General features: G+C 44.4%; 1 non-coding gene across 1 annotated transcript; it reads right to left on the minus strand.

The window, feature by feature from the left end:
- Positions 1 to 10,143: 10,143 nt before the first annotated feature.
- LOC133807919 (small nucleolar RNA R71) lies at positions 10,144 to 10,250 on the minus strand. Its single transcript, XR_009879802.1, has one exon. It is a non-coding gene; the product is annotated as a small nucleolar RNA R71 (small nucleolar RNA).
- Between the last annotated feature and the right edge of the window lie 1,902 nt (positions 10,251 to 12,152).

Below are 12,152 nucleotides of genomic sequence, written 5' to 3' on the forward strand. Positions count from 1 at the left end.
CGTTCTAATACTCATCACTATTATGATTTCTCAATAACGCCCAACTCTTATCAATCGACTTCTATGATACACGAATAAAACATAATTAAATATTGTTAACTATGTATGTGTGTGCACCCTATAATCCACATTTTCACTCCATTTCTATAAGAGCAAGAACCTATCCCATTCAAGTTTACTGTGTACATATAGTGTGATCTATACTCTTAATATTGTTTCGTATTAAGAGAACATACCCAAACTATCCATGCGGATAAAAAAGTCTTGGATAAGTCAGAAAGATATATATTGACCCTGATTTTGGTCAACTGACACGGAGTCAAAAATGCTTGATGTAGACAGATATGTTGAAAGGAGAATAATGACAAAAACAGTAAAGCACACAAGAATTTATAGTGGTTCGGCCCCAGAATCTGGTAATAACCTATGTCCACTTGAGCTGTTATTGATATAATATTTCAAGGGAGTGATAAAAAAACTAGGGTTCAATGAGTTTCACCAACCTCTGAAGAACAAAACAATATATCGAATGTGATAGCTCTATCTCACTCGTAAATCTAATCTCCAGTAATTAGAAAGCCAAAAGTCCATTCCTTGAGCCATTTTTTCACTATTTATAGGCTCAAGGAAGATTACATTAATTAGTTACAGATATTCTTTCCTAAATAATCGGATACTCAGGAAATCACGGGAGATAATTTCAGATATGATCATAACTGCATAAGATTTTCTCCAAATATGACAAGTATACGACGAAGCTGGTCGTATATAACAATTGAGCGTTGCACCGTGGAAATCTTTTTGGTCGATGGTCGAACAAGACTTCTGCCAGATGTCAGCCACGTGTACCAAATGTCTGCCATGTCATCCATGCCTATTTTTTGGATAACATTTGCCCCCCAAGTTTGTTTAATGCGACCAACAATAAAGAAACTTTAGGGAAACAACCATTCATATGCCCCACGAAATCTGTCAGAGTCTTCGTGCGTTTTTGAAAACCGTACCCTAATTATGTTTAATCAAGCCTTTTCGGTTTTCAAGAAACCAATGTGACGGCTCATACACTTCCCCACATTTTGAAAATGGGAAAGTCATGATTGCCACTTTTTGCTATACTTCAGCCTTTATAAGTAACCTTTTTATATCTCCTATAATCCTTTACTCACCATTTCAATCAAGAACTTTCAAGAACTTTGCTCTGGAGCCTAGAATTTCGAAACAATTCAGACGTCCTGCCGAAGACCTTTCCGACTCGAAATTTTTATTTTTCTGAATCTCCAACCTTTGCCCAGGTAATCTCTCAGTCTTTCAAACTTTTCGTGATGCCATGCATGTAGTTACTGTGCTCTGTGATTTCCTGCACTCTTGAGTAGAAATTTATGAGGATTTTGTATAAGCCATCTGATGCTTGGTAAGAAAGTGTTTTTCTTCTTTATATAAGTTAGGAGCTAGTTCGATAGTAAGGATCATAGGCTTAGGGCGTAAGATCGACGTAAAAATTCGATCTTTAAGCTAGTTGAAAAATTGGGTTTTTTCCCGCCCTTTAGGAGTTGAAAAAGTTTCTTTTCAGAAAACATTTTATTTCCTTTTTGATCCATTTTTCAAACTGCTAGCACCAAACTTAGTGTATGGGTAGGATGCTGCTGGTCAATAGACGCGAGCAATGTTATCCCAATCCCCCACGTAACTCCCCAGGCTATGTGTCTTATCTCCTCCTTTTTCTGTTTGCAGTTCATATGCAAGACCCTTGGGGAGGAGAAAGACCCATCGAAGACGACCTCCTAGCTCAGCTGCTTGAAGGCGAAGAAAACCCCTCTACTCTGATACCAGATATCCCTTTCTCTCGCCCTAGCTCAAATACTTCTCCAGTTCCAACCCAAAGAATGGCTCGTACAAAAACCAAAGCTCAAAAAAGGAAAATCCCTAACTCCTCATGCCAGCCTACTGCTGATGCCCCATCGACCAGTGGTCGAGGCGAAAACGTTCCTGACGCCAATGTACAAAGGCATGCCCATCCTCGACACGCTGCTCAGTCGGATGTCGAGTGGCATGTTGTTCCCCAGAGTAGAGTGACGATCAGGATGATCGCCAACTACTTAAATAAGTATAAACTGACAGGGGTGACCCTGGTTAAACCTTCCCTCGACCAGAGGGCCAACCTGCCAGGCGGGGACTATAGCGCCTGGTCGCGGTTTCACATTGAGGCAGGTGCCACTTTGCCTCTTCACTCATTCTTTTAGGGGGTGGCAAATTATTTTGGAGTTGCCCCCTTTCAAATTACCCCAAATGGATATAGAATGCTGGCCGCACTCTATATCCTTTACAAACTCAAAAAATGGCCAGAGCCCACTCCCCACGAGGTCAACTTTCTTTTTGACCTTAAGTCCAACCCCAACCAAGAAGGCACGGGGTTTTTCCATTTTTGCCATCAAGAAACCGGGCGCACTTTCCTGACCGAGACTACTCACATCTCCAATGTGGGGAGGTATCATCAGGAATACTTTCTTACAACCGACTTAGTCGCAGACAACTTGGCCTTCACTCGAGGAGGTAAAAATTCTTATGTCACTATCTTCTTCGCTTAGTGTTTTTCTGCCACAACGTTTATAAATTTCATTGTGTTCCAGGCCCATGGTTACGTCCGATCCCATCTCCAGGGATGGAGTCAAGGGCGGCACTCTTAGCCAGCATGTCGAATGCTAATAAGAGTGTCAAAAGTTTAGTTACTGAGGCTAACCTTAGGTTGGTCGGCCTCTGGAATCCCTAACCAGCGACGAGCGAACCTTCGGCGGAAAACGCCCAAGCCGAAATGGAACCCGAGCAGCAACCCCAAGCGTCTCCTCCTTGGAGGAGACCAACTGGGGTTACGATCAGGGAACCTGCCGTCCCTCACTGAATAGAGAAACCCTTGGCCCTGAGGGCAAAGGAAAACAAAAGGCTGCTAAGCCTACCGAACTTTCTGACGACTCGTCGGATGAAAACGGTATAATAATCTCGCTTTTAAATCATTTGCCAATTCTCTCTCATCTATTTGATGGGGATGGCAACTTTAAGAATGCTCCCTCCTTAAATTCAGATTTCTTCCAGGCAGTAGGTAGTTCAGTTAATAATGTTACGACCAGTAGTTGTAGCGTGGGTACTTTACTTGTAATCCTTTTGCTTTCATTCTTTTACCCTACGTGATCATTTAGTCTTACTGCTTGTGTTGCTTACTTTTGTGTAGGTATGGACTCCGAGGACGTTTTTGAGCACTACCAGGTTGTTGCTGCTTCTTCTGCTCAAAAGAAAGATAGCAAGAGGGCCCGAGGGGAAAGTAGCAAGACCCCCTTAAAGAAGGCTCGAATAGACGATGTTCCAGCCACTGCCCCCCTCCAAGGAGAACTCACCACCTCCTCCTTCCTCCGAGCAGGCGACTCCCACTCCTGCTGATCCACAGCCTTCTTACAAGGCTCCCCACAAAGAGGCATTGGACACTCGGCCTGAAGGCTCCCTACCCCGCCTCGTGGTCAGCTCAGCCAAGGAGAGGATATACAAGCTCTCCAAGCACAAACGCAGCCATTACTGAAACTGCCTCCATGGAGGCTGATCAGGTCGTCAACAGAGGGCTGAATGAGGTAGTCAGCGTAAGTTTTCTCCTGTTACTTTATCATTTATTTCTGATTTCTTGTCCTTAATTTTATTTTCTTTCTTCAGGGGCTGATAACTTTAACTGCTGGTTGGCACCGTGCTGGGGCATTGGTTTCTCAGGGAAAGAACTTTGATTCCAAGCTTTCCGAGACTAAGCAAGCACTCGAGGCTGCCAACAATGAGCTGCTCGAGGAGAATAAGGAGCTGTCCAAACAGAAAGAACAATTGTGCGAGGACAAAGCTAATCTGACCCAGGACCTGCTGGAAACTCGAGAGACCTTGAGGAAAGCCAACGAGTCCAAGGAGAAGTTCAAGGAAAGTGCCAAGCTCAATCATCAAGAATGTGTTCATCTTGAGCTTGATCTGATCGCCAGCAGGCAGGAGGCGGAGGAGCTTGGAAAACGGGTGTAGGAGCTCGAGGGGCCGGGGCCAAGAATTTGAAGAAGTACAAGGAGGCTACTCACCTTTGCTTTTACGAATTTTGGAAGCATAACAGGGAGGCTAACTTCGACTACCTGTCCGAACGTTTGAAGAGGACTCTGATGGCGCAGTGCGCCATCCTGCTGCAAGAAGAAGAAAAGGCCAAAGTGCCTGCCTCCCGAGCAGGGGGGATTGATGGTGCTGATGCTGAAGCTGGTCCTTCGGCCGACCAAGGCACTCCTCCCAACCCCCAGGATCCTCCAGCTCCTTAAGAATTTTTCTGTTTTTATTTCGTTTTCACGGCCCACGGGTCGTATTGTAAAGACAATTTGTTTTTGTTGCTGCAGGAGCAGCTTTTTACTTTTAATTAAACAATTACATCCAAGCAGTACTGCTCGCGGTGTAAAAGAATGCCTTTTGATATTATAATATTTTTGTCTATTATAACATCTGTTCGCTTGACCGAACTTAGCATAGTACTTCGGCTTGATTTAACAAAATATAAATTTTGAAAAATACTCTACGTACCGTAGCATGCTTTCACTTATTTTGTTCATGTGTTTACATACCTCTTGGTATGCTTTGCTATCGATGTACCTTATATGCCCCCCAAGTGATCGAGGAGCTTTAGGTCCTTGGTCACTTGCCTTGACCATGACCTGTGCGAACATTACTGCTCGGTAGGAAATTCAACACTTATAATACAGCAAAACAACACACGTAATGAACAAATACTTGTAAAAATAAATTTGCAAAGGTTGGCAGGAATGACTGGCTGCGCACAGTCCCTTATAATTCTCGTATTAAAAATGGACTAAACATGTCTTTACGAGTGATCTTAATAAGATCTTACACTTATAAGCGATTAGCCATACAACATGGCTAACCCTTTTTCAGAACTTGTAAAAAGTAAAATTAATACAAGCCAGTCCTTTAAAAAGGATTGTTTATTGGTAATATTTGCGCAGGTGTTCTCCCTTCCAGTAGCGTGGAACGAGATCTCCATTTAAGCGTGCAAGCTTGTAGGTGCCTGGATGAAGGACTTCTTCAATCTGGTAAGGTCCTTCCCAGTTTGGTTCGAGTACTCCAGCGGTTGGGTCGCGGGTGCTTAAGAAAACTCGTCGAAGTACTAGATCTCCGACGTTGAACTTTCTTTCTTTTACCTTTGAGTTAAAATACCGGGCGACTTTTTGCTGGTACGCAGCTACTCGGAGTTGGGCTTTTTCTCGTTTCTCTTCAAGTGAGTCTAGGGACTCCATCATCAGTTGGCTATTCTGGTCCTGGTCGTATGTAATTCGTCGATGTGAGGGCGAATCTAACTCGACGGGCAACATAGCCTCATACACGTATGCTAAGGAAAACGGGGTATGACCTGTCGCTGTTCGATGAGAAGTTCTATACGACCAGAGTACTTCAGGCAGTTGTTCTGGCCATGCTCCTTTAGCGTCTTCGAGCCTTTTCTTCAGCGTATCTTTAAGTGTTTTGTTCACTACTTCGACTTGCCCATTTTCTTGTGGGTGTGCGACTGAAGAAAAGCTTTTGAAGATTCCATGCCTTTCGCAGAAGGCTATGAATAAGTCGCTGTCAAACTGGGTGCCATTGTCTAAGACAATTTTTCGTGGCAAACCATATCGGCAAACAATGTTCTTGATGACAAAGTCAAGAACTTTCTTGGTCGTTATGGTAGCGAACGGCTCAGCTTCGGCCCATTTGGTGAAGTAGTCAACTGCTACGACTGCATATTTTACTCCACCCTTCCCTGTTGGCAGGGATCCAATCAAGTCTATACCCCATACTGCGAAGGGCCAAGGACTCTACATCTGTTTTAACTCGTTGGGAGCTGCGTGTGGGATCTTGGAAAACCTCTGACACTTATCGCATTTTCGTACAAACTCCATTGAGTCCTCATTCATAGTCGGCCAGAAATAACCCTGCCTCAAAATCTTTTTTGACAAGCTCTGCCCCGCAGCGTGGTCCCCACAGAAGCCTTCATGTACTTCCTTCATTAGTTCTTTAGCATTTTCCGATGCAATGCATCTGAGCAGTGGCAAGGAATATCCTCTTCGGTAAAGGACACCATCGACCAGTATATACCTAGCAGCCTGTCTTTAAGGGTTCTGGCTTTTTTTCTATCTGCTAGTAGTACACCATTTGTGAGATACTCCAAGTATGGTGCCATCCATGTATCCTCCATCTGGATTTCCATATTAATTTCGTCTGCTCGTATGCTCGGCTCGCATAATCTCTCTACTGGCACTATATTAAAAGTGTCAGCGTCTTTCGCACTTGCGAGTTTGGCTAAGGCATCTGCGTTTGAATTTTGATCTCAGGGAATTTGTTGGAGGGTATACTTTTCGAATTGCGCCAACATATCTCTAGTTTTGTTTAAGTAGGCCACCATTTTGAGGCCCTGTGCTTGATACTCCCCTAAGACTTGATTCACTACCAGCTGTGAATCACTGTAGATATCAAGCACTTTTATATTCATGTCTTTGGTTAACCTTAGTCCTGCGAGGAGTGCTTCATATTCGGCCTCATTGTTCGATGCGGTGAAATCGAACCTAATAGCGCAGTGAAATCGAACCTAATAGCGTAGTGAAATCGATGCCCTTCTGGCATTATCAATATCACTCCTGCTCCTGCGTGAGATTCGTTGGACGATCCGTCCGTGAATAACCTCCACGAAGGAGCTTTGACTTGTGGCTCGGGCGCACTAGGCTCTTCGCACTACTCGTCGTGTAGGAGCTCAGTGAATTCAGCGATAAGGTTAGCCAAGACTTTTCCTTTTACTGCTGCTCGCGGTGAATATGTGATATCGAACTGCCCGAGTTCGACTGCCCATTTCAATAAGCGCCCAGCCGCCTCTGGCTTTTGCAGAAATTGCCGAAGGGGTTGGTCAGTTAAGACTGTGATGGGATGGGCTTGGAAGTAAGGACGTAACTTCCTTGAGGCCAAAATCAAGCAATAGGCTAACCTTTCGATTGGAGGATACCCCAATTCAGCCCCGATTAACCTCTTGCTTACATAGTAAACCACTTTTTGTACGCCTTCTTCCTCTCGCACTAGCACCGCGCTGGCAGCAAATTCGGTGATCGCCAGGTAAATGAACAAAGTTTCTCCGTCCATGGGTTTTGATAAAACAGGCGGCTGTGCCATGTGGGCCTTTAAGGCCTGGAAAGCCTACTCGCAATCTTCTGTCCATTCAAATTTCTTGTTGCCTCTAAGTAGATTGAAGAAAGGGACGCATTTATCCGTCGACTTGGAAATGAATCTACTTAGTGCGGTAATTCTTCCAGTTAAACTTTGCACATCCTTGATTTTCATTAGCGATTTCATGTCGATCAGGGCTTTTATCTTGTCGGGGTTGACCTCGATTCCTCTCGAATTAACAATAATCCCCAAAATTTTCCCTGATCCTGCTTCGAAGGAACATTTGAGAGGATTTAACTTCATCTGATATTTATTCAGAACGTTGAAACACTCTTGTAAATCCTTCACATGTCCTTCTGCTTTTTTCGACTTTACCAGCATGTCATCCATGTACACCTCCATGTTTACTCCGATCAACTCCTTAAACATGTGGTTGACCAGTCGCTGGTAAGTCGCACCAGCGTTTTTCAGTCCGAAGGGCATTACTTTATAGCAGTATAACCCTGTATCGGTCCGAAAGCTAGTGTGATCCTCGTCAGAGGGATGCATACTGATCTGATTGTACCCTGAGTATGCATCCATGAAGGAGAGGATCTCATGTCCTGCAGTTGCATCGACCAACTGGTCTATCCTTGGGAGTGGGAAGCAATCCTTTGGGCAGGCTTTATTGAGGTCTATGAAATCCACACAGGTTTGCCATTTTCCGTTAGGCTTGGGAACCAGTACCGGATTAGAGACCCACGATGGATAAAACGCCACCCTGATGAACCCATTCTCCTTCAGTCTCTCGACTTCCTCTTTTAAGGCTTTCAATCTATGCTTATTGAGTAGCCTTCTTTTCTGTTGCACGGGTGGAAAACTCTTGTCAACGTTTAGGACATGGCTGATAACTGCAGGATCTATCCCAGCCATGTCTTTGTGTGACCAGGCAAAAACTTCCTGGTTCTTTCTCAAAAATTCCACCAGTGCATACTTCGTTATTGCTTCTAAGTTTTTCCCGACCTTCACCACTCTAGTCGGGTCTTTTTCGTCAAGTTGGACCTCTTCCAGGTCCTCGACGAGTCCAACATCTTCCTCAAAATCCCCAAAGCGAGGATCTAAGTCCCTATCCTCACTTTGGGCAACACCCTATTTGGTGACTCCATCACCGGATTGGGCTTGTGTATCAATTTCCATCTGCAACCTATCTGGGGGAGTGCTTTTCGATGTTCCCTTCTTCACCTTTGTAACGGAGGCATTGTAGCACTCCCTTGCTTCTCTCTGATTTCCCAACACGCGTCCTACCCCTGCGTCTGTTGGGAATTTCATGGCCAAGTGCCATACTGAGGTGACGGCCCAAAGATCAACCAATATGGGCCTTCCAATAACAACATTGTACGCCGAAGGACAATCGACTACTATAAAAGTAGCGAGTAATGTCCTGGTAGCAGGCGCTGCACCTGCTGTGACTGGAAGTCTGATTAACCCTGCTAGGGTGAGTCCCTCGCCAGAGAAGTCATAAATTTTTTGGTTGCAGGGCTCCAAGTCCTTGATGGACAACTTCATGCGTTCCAGCGAAGATTTGTATAGGATGTTTACTGAACTTCCTGTATCAACTAGTACTCTTTTCACCATCATGTTGGCGATTTGAACGTCCACGACTAGCGGATCAGAATGTGGGAACTGAACATGCTGGGCGTTGCTATCAGAGAAGGTTATCTCACCATCCTCTGACCGAGCCTTCTTCGATGCCCTGTCCTCCACAGTCATCATCTCGATGTCCTGGTCGTGACGTAGGGTCCGAGCATATTGTTCCCTCGCCTTTCCACTGCTTCCCATGAGGTGTGGGCCTCCGCAGATGGTGAGTAAAGTGCCAGCTACAGGGTTAGGCTGCAAAGGTGGCGAGCGTTGCCGTGTGGGCGCATGCTTGTTGCCACCTGGAGCCTCTCGTTGGGAATTTCCCAAGGCCCGTACATATCTTCTCAAGTGTCCTTGTCTAATAAGGAACTCAATTTCATCCTTTAGCTGGTTGCATTCATTTGTATCATGTCCGTAGTCATTATGATAACGACAGAACTTGGTAGTGTCTCTCTTCGAAATATCTTTTCGAATGGGAGCAGGTTTTTTATAAGGCACACTGGAACTCGTGGCCTGATACACCTCTCCTCGAGACTCAATAAGGGCAGTGTAGTTAGTGAACTGAGGTTCATAACGATTACCCTTGGCTCGTTTATTGTCAGAGGTGGAAGGCTCATTATGTGGCCGTTTCCCCCCATTCTTGCCATTGCCATTGTCGTTGCCGTTGGGTTTTGACCCATTGGCGGCTTTGGCGGGCTCGGCATTCCCCTTATCCTTGCCTGGGGGCTTTCCTTCACTGGCGATGGCATCTTCGAGCTTGATGTATCGATCAGCTCGATCCAAAAATTCCTGGGTAGTCCTGACCCCATGCTTTCTGAGACTGTTCCAAAGAGGCGTGCGGCGCTTAACTCCTGCAGTTATGGCCATCATCTTGCCTTCGTCTCCCACTGTTTTGGCTCCAGCAGCTACTCGCATAAAACGCTGGACGTAATCCTTCAGTGGTTCTCCATCTTGCTGGCGTATTTCGACCAGCTGATTTGCCTCAGTTGGGTGCACACGACCCGCATAGAATTGTCCGTAAAATTCCTATACGAACATCTCCCAAGAAACAATACTTGCAGGAGGGAATTTGAAAAACCACTCCTGTGCAACATTAGAAAGTGTTGCAAGAAAGATCCTGCATCGAGCGTCTTCGGACACTTTCTGAATGTCCATTTGTATCTCAAACTTGTTGACATGAGATACTGGGTCACCATACCCGTCAAAGTTTGGAAGCGTAGGGGTAGAGCCAAGAGTTGGTTGAACTCTTTGCAAACCAACTCTATTACTACTTGGCAAGATTTAGCTCAAAAGTTCCTGGCCAAGTTCTATCCCCCATCCAAGGCTGGTAGGTTGAGGGGTGAAATTAATCATTTTTATCAACTAGCTGGGGAATCTCTTTATGATGTGTGGGAAAGATTCAAGGAGCTGCAAAGGAAATGTCCCCACCATGGGATTTTGAAGTGGATGTTAGTCCATAATTTTTACAATGGCATATGTGGTACTATGCGTACGATTATTGATGCTGCAGCTGGTGGGGCATTTATAAGCAAGACTGATACTGAAGCACATGAGTTGCTAGAGGATATGGCAATGAATAATCACCAGTGGTATGACAAGAGAGCCACCAATAACATAAAAGGGGTTGGTGTTCATGAGCTTGATGTTATCACTGCTTTGACTATGCAAGTAGCTTCATTAACTAAGCAGTTATAGCAAACCACTGTCTCAGCCAATGTTATTCAGAGGCACGCTGGGTGTGAAATTTGTGGGGGTCCGCATCCTTTTGATCAGTGCACAACAGTTGACCCTCAAAATAATGTTCCTATGGACCAAGCTCAGGTTCAAGCGGTGAGGAACTTTCAGAGGCAAGTATAATAATCCTTTCTCCAACTCTTTTAATTCTGGGTGGAGGAATCATCCTAACTTCTCTTGGAGAAATAATCAGGGGCAACAACCACAATTTTAGGGTCAGTATCCTCATAATATGCCTCAGAACATGAAACAACAACAATCTATGCCTCAAGCATCATCTTCTCAATAGTTTAGACCACTAGCACATCAAGAGAAACCAAATGAATTGCAAGTTGCATTGTTGACTCTTACAAATACCCAAACTCAGTTTATGACCGAGACTAGATCCTCTATTCGGAATCTGGAAACATAAGTGGGTCACTTGGAAAACATGTTGAATAATAGGCCTCAGGGGAACTTGCCTAGCAATACTGTGGTGAATCCTAAGGAGCAGTGTCAGACAATAACTTTGAGAAGTGGAAAGCAAGTTGATCAGCCTAGGTTACAGCAGTCAGTTGAACAGAATGAAGATGTGGGGGGAAAATATGAACAGGTAGAACAGGGGGTTACTGAAGACTGACCTGATATTGGCAAGAACACACCAGTGAAGGTTGAAACATAGGTCAAGATTCCGTACCCTCAAAAGCTTCAAAAAAATTCTCTTGATAAATAGTTTTCCAAGCTTTTGGAGGTATTTAAAAAGTTTCATATCAACATTCCCTTCGCTGAAGCGTTAGAACAAATGCCCAATTATGTTAAATTCATGAAGGAGATTTTGATGAAGAAAAGAAAGATGGAGGATTATGAAACTATGGCTTTAACTGAAGAGTGCAGCGCCATTTCGCGAAGAAAACTTCCCGAAAAGGTTAGAGATCCAGGGAGTTTTACTATATTGTGCACTATTGGGACTTTTGAGTGCAAACATGCTCTATGTGGTTTGGGGGTGAGTATAAATCTGATGCCCTTATCTGTATTTTGTCGGCTTGGTTTGGGTGAAGCAAGGCCTACAACAGTGACCCTATAGTTAGCAGATCGATCAGTGAAGCATCCAAGGGGTATCATTGAAGATGTGTTAGTAAAGGTGGATAAGTTCATTTTTCCTGCAGACTTCATTGTTCTAGACATGGAAGAGGATACTGATGTCCCAATTATTCTTGGAAGACCATTCTTGGCCACGGGGCAAGCACTTATTGATGTCTAGAAAGGTGAGTTGAGGCTCCGAGCTCAGGTGACGAAGTGGTTTTTAATGTGTTCAAGGCAATGACGTATCCTAGAGAAAGTGACAACGGTTACTCTATTGATGTGATAGAAGGTGCAGTTTCTAAAAGAAATGTGAAAAACGATGCTCTTGAGGTGGTTTTGATGCAGCTTGAGGAGGATGATAGTGATGACGTTGAGGTCATGGATTATGTCAAGTGGGTAAATTCTTATGGGCCATACTATCGAAAGAAATATGAAAAGTTGGGACAAGGGCCTGAAAGACCATTGCCTATTGAAAATCCACCAGTGTTAGAGTTAAATTCATTGCCAGAGCACCTTTGTTATGCTTATTTGGGTGAGAATGA

The sequence above is a fragment of the Humulus lupulus genome, chromosome X (genome assembly GCF_963169125.1).
Source record: "Humulus lupulus chromosome X, drHumLupu1.1, whole genome shotgun sequence".
NCBI lineage: Eukaryota > Viridiplantae > Streptophyta > Magnoliopsida > Rosales > Cannabaceae > Humulus > Humulus lupulus.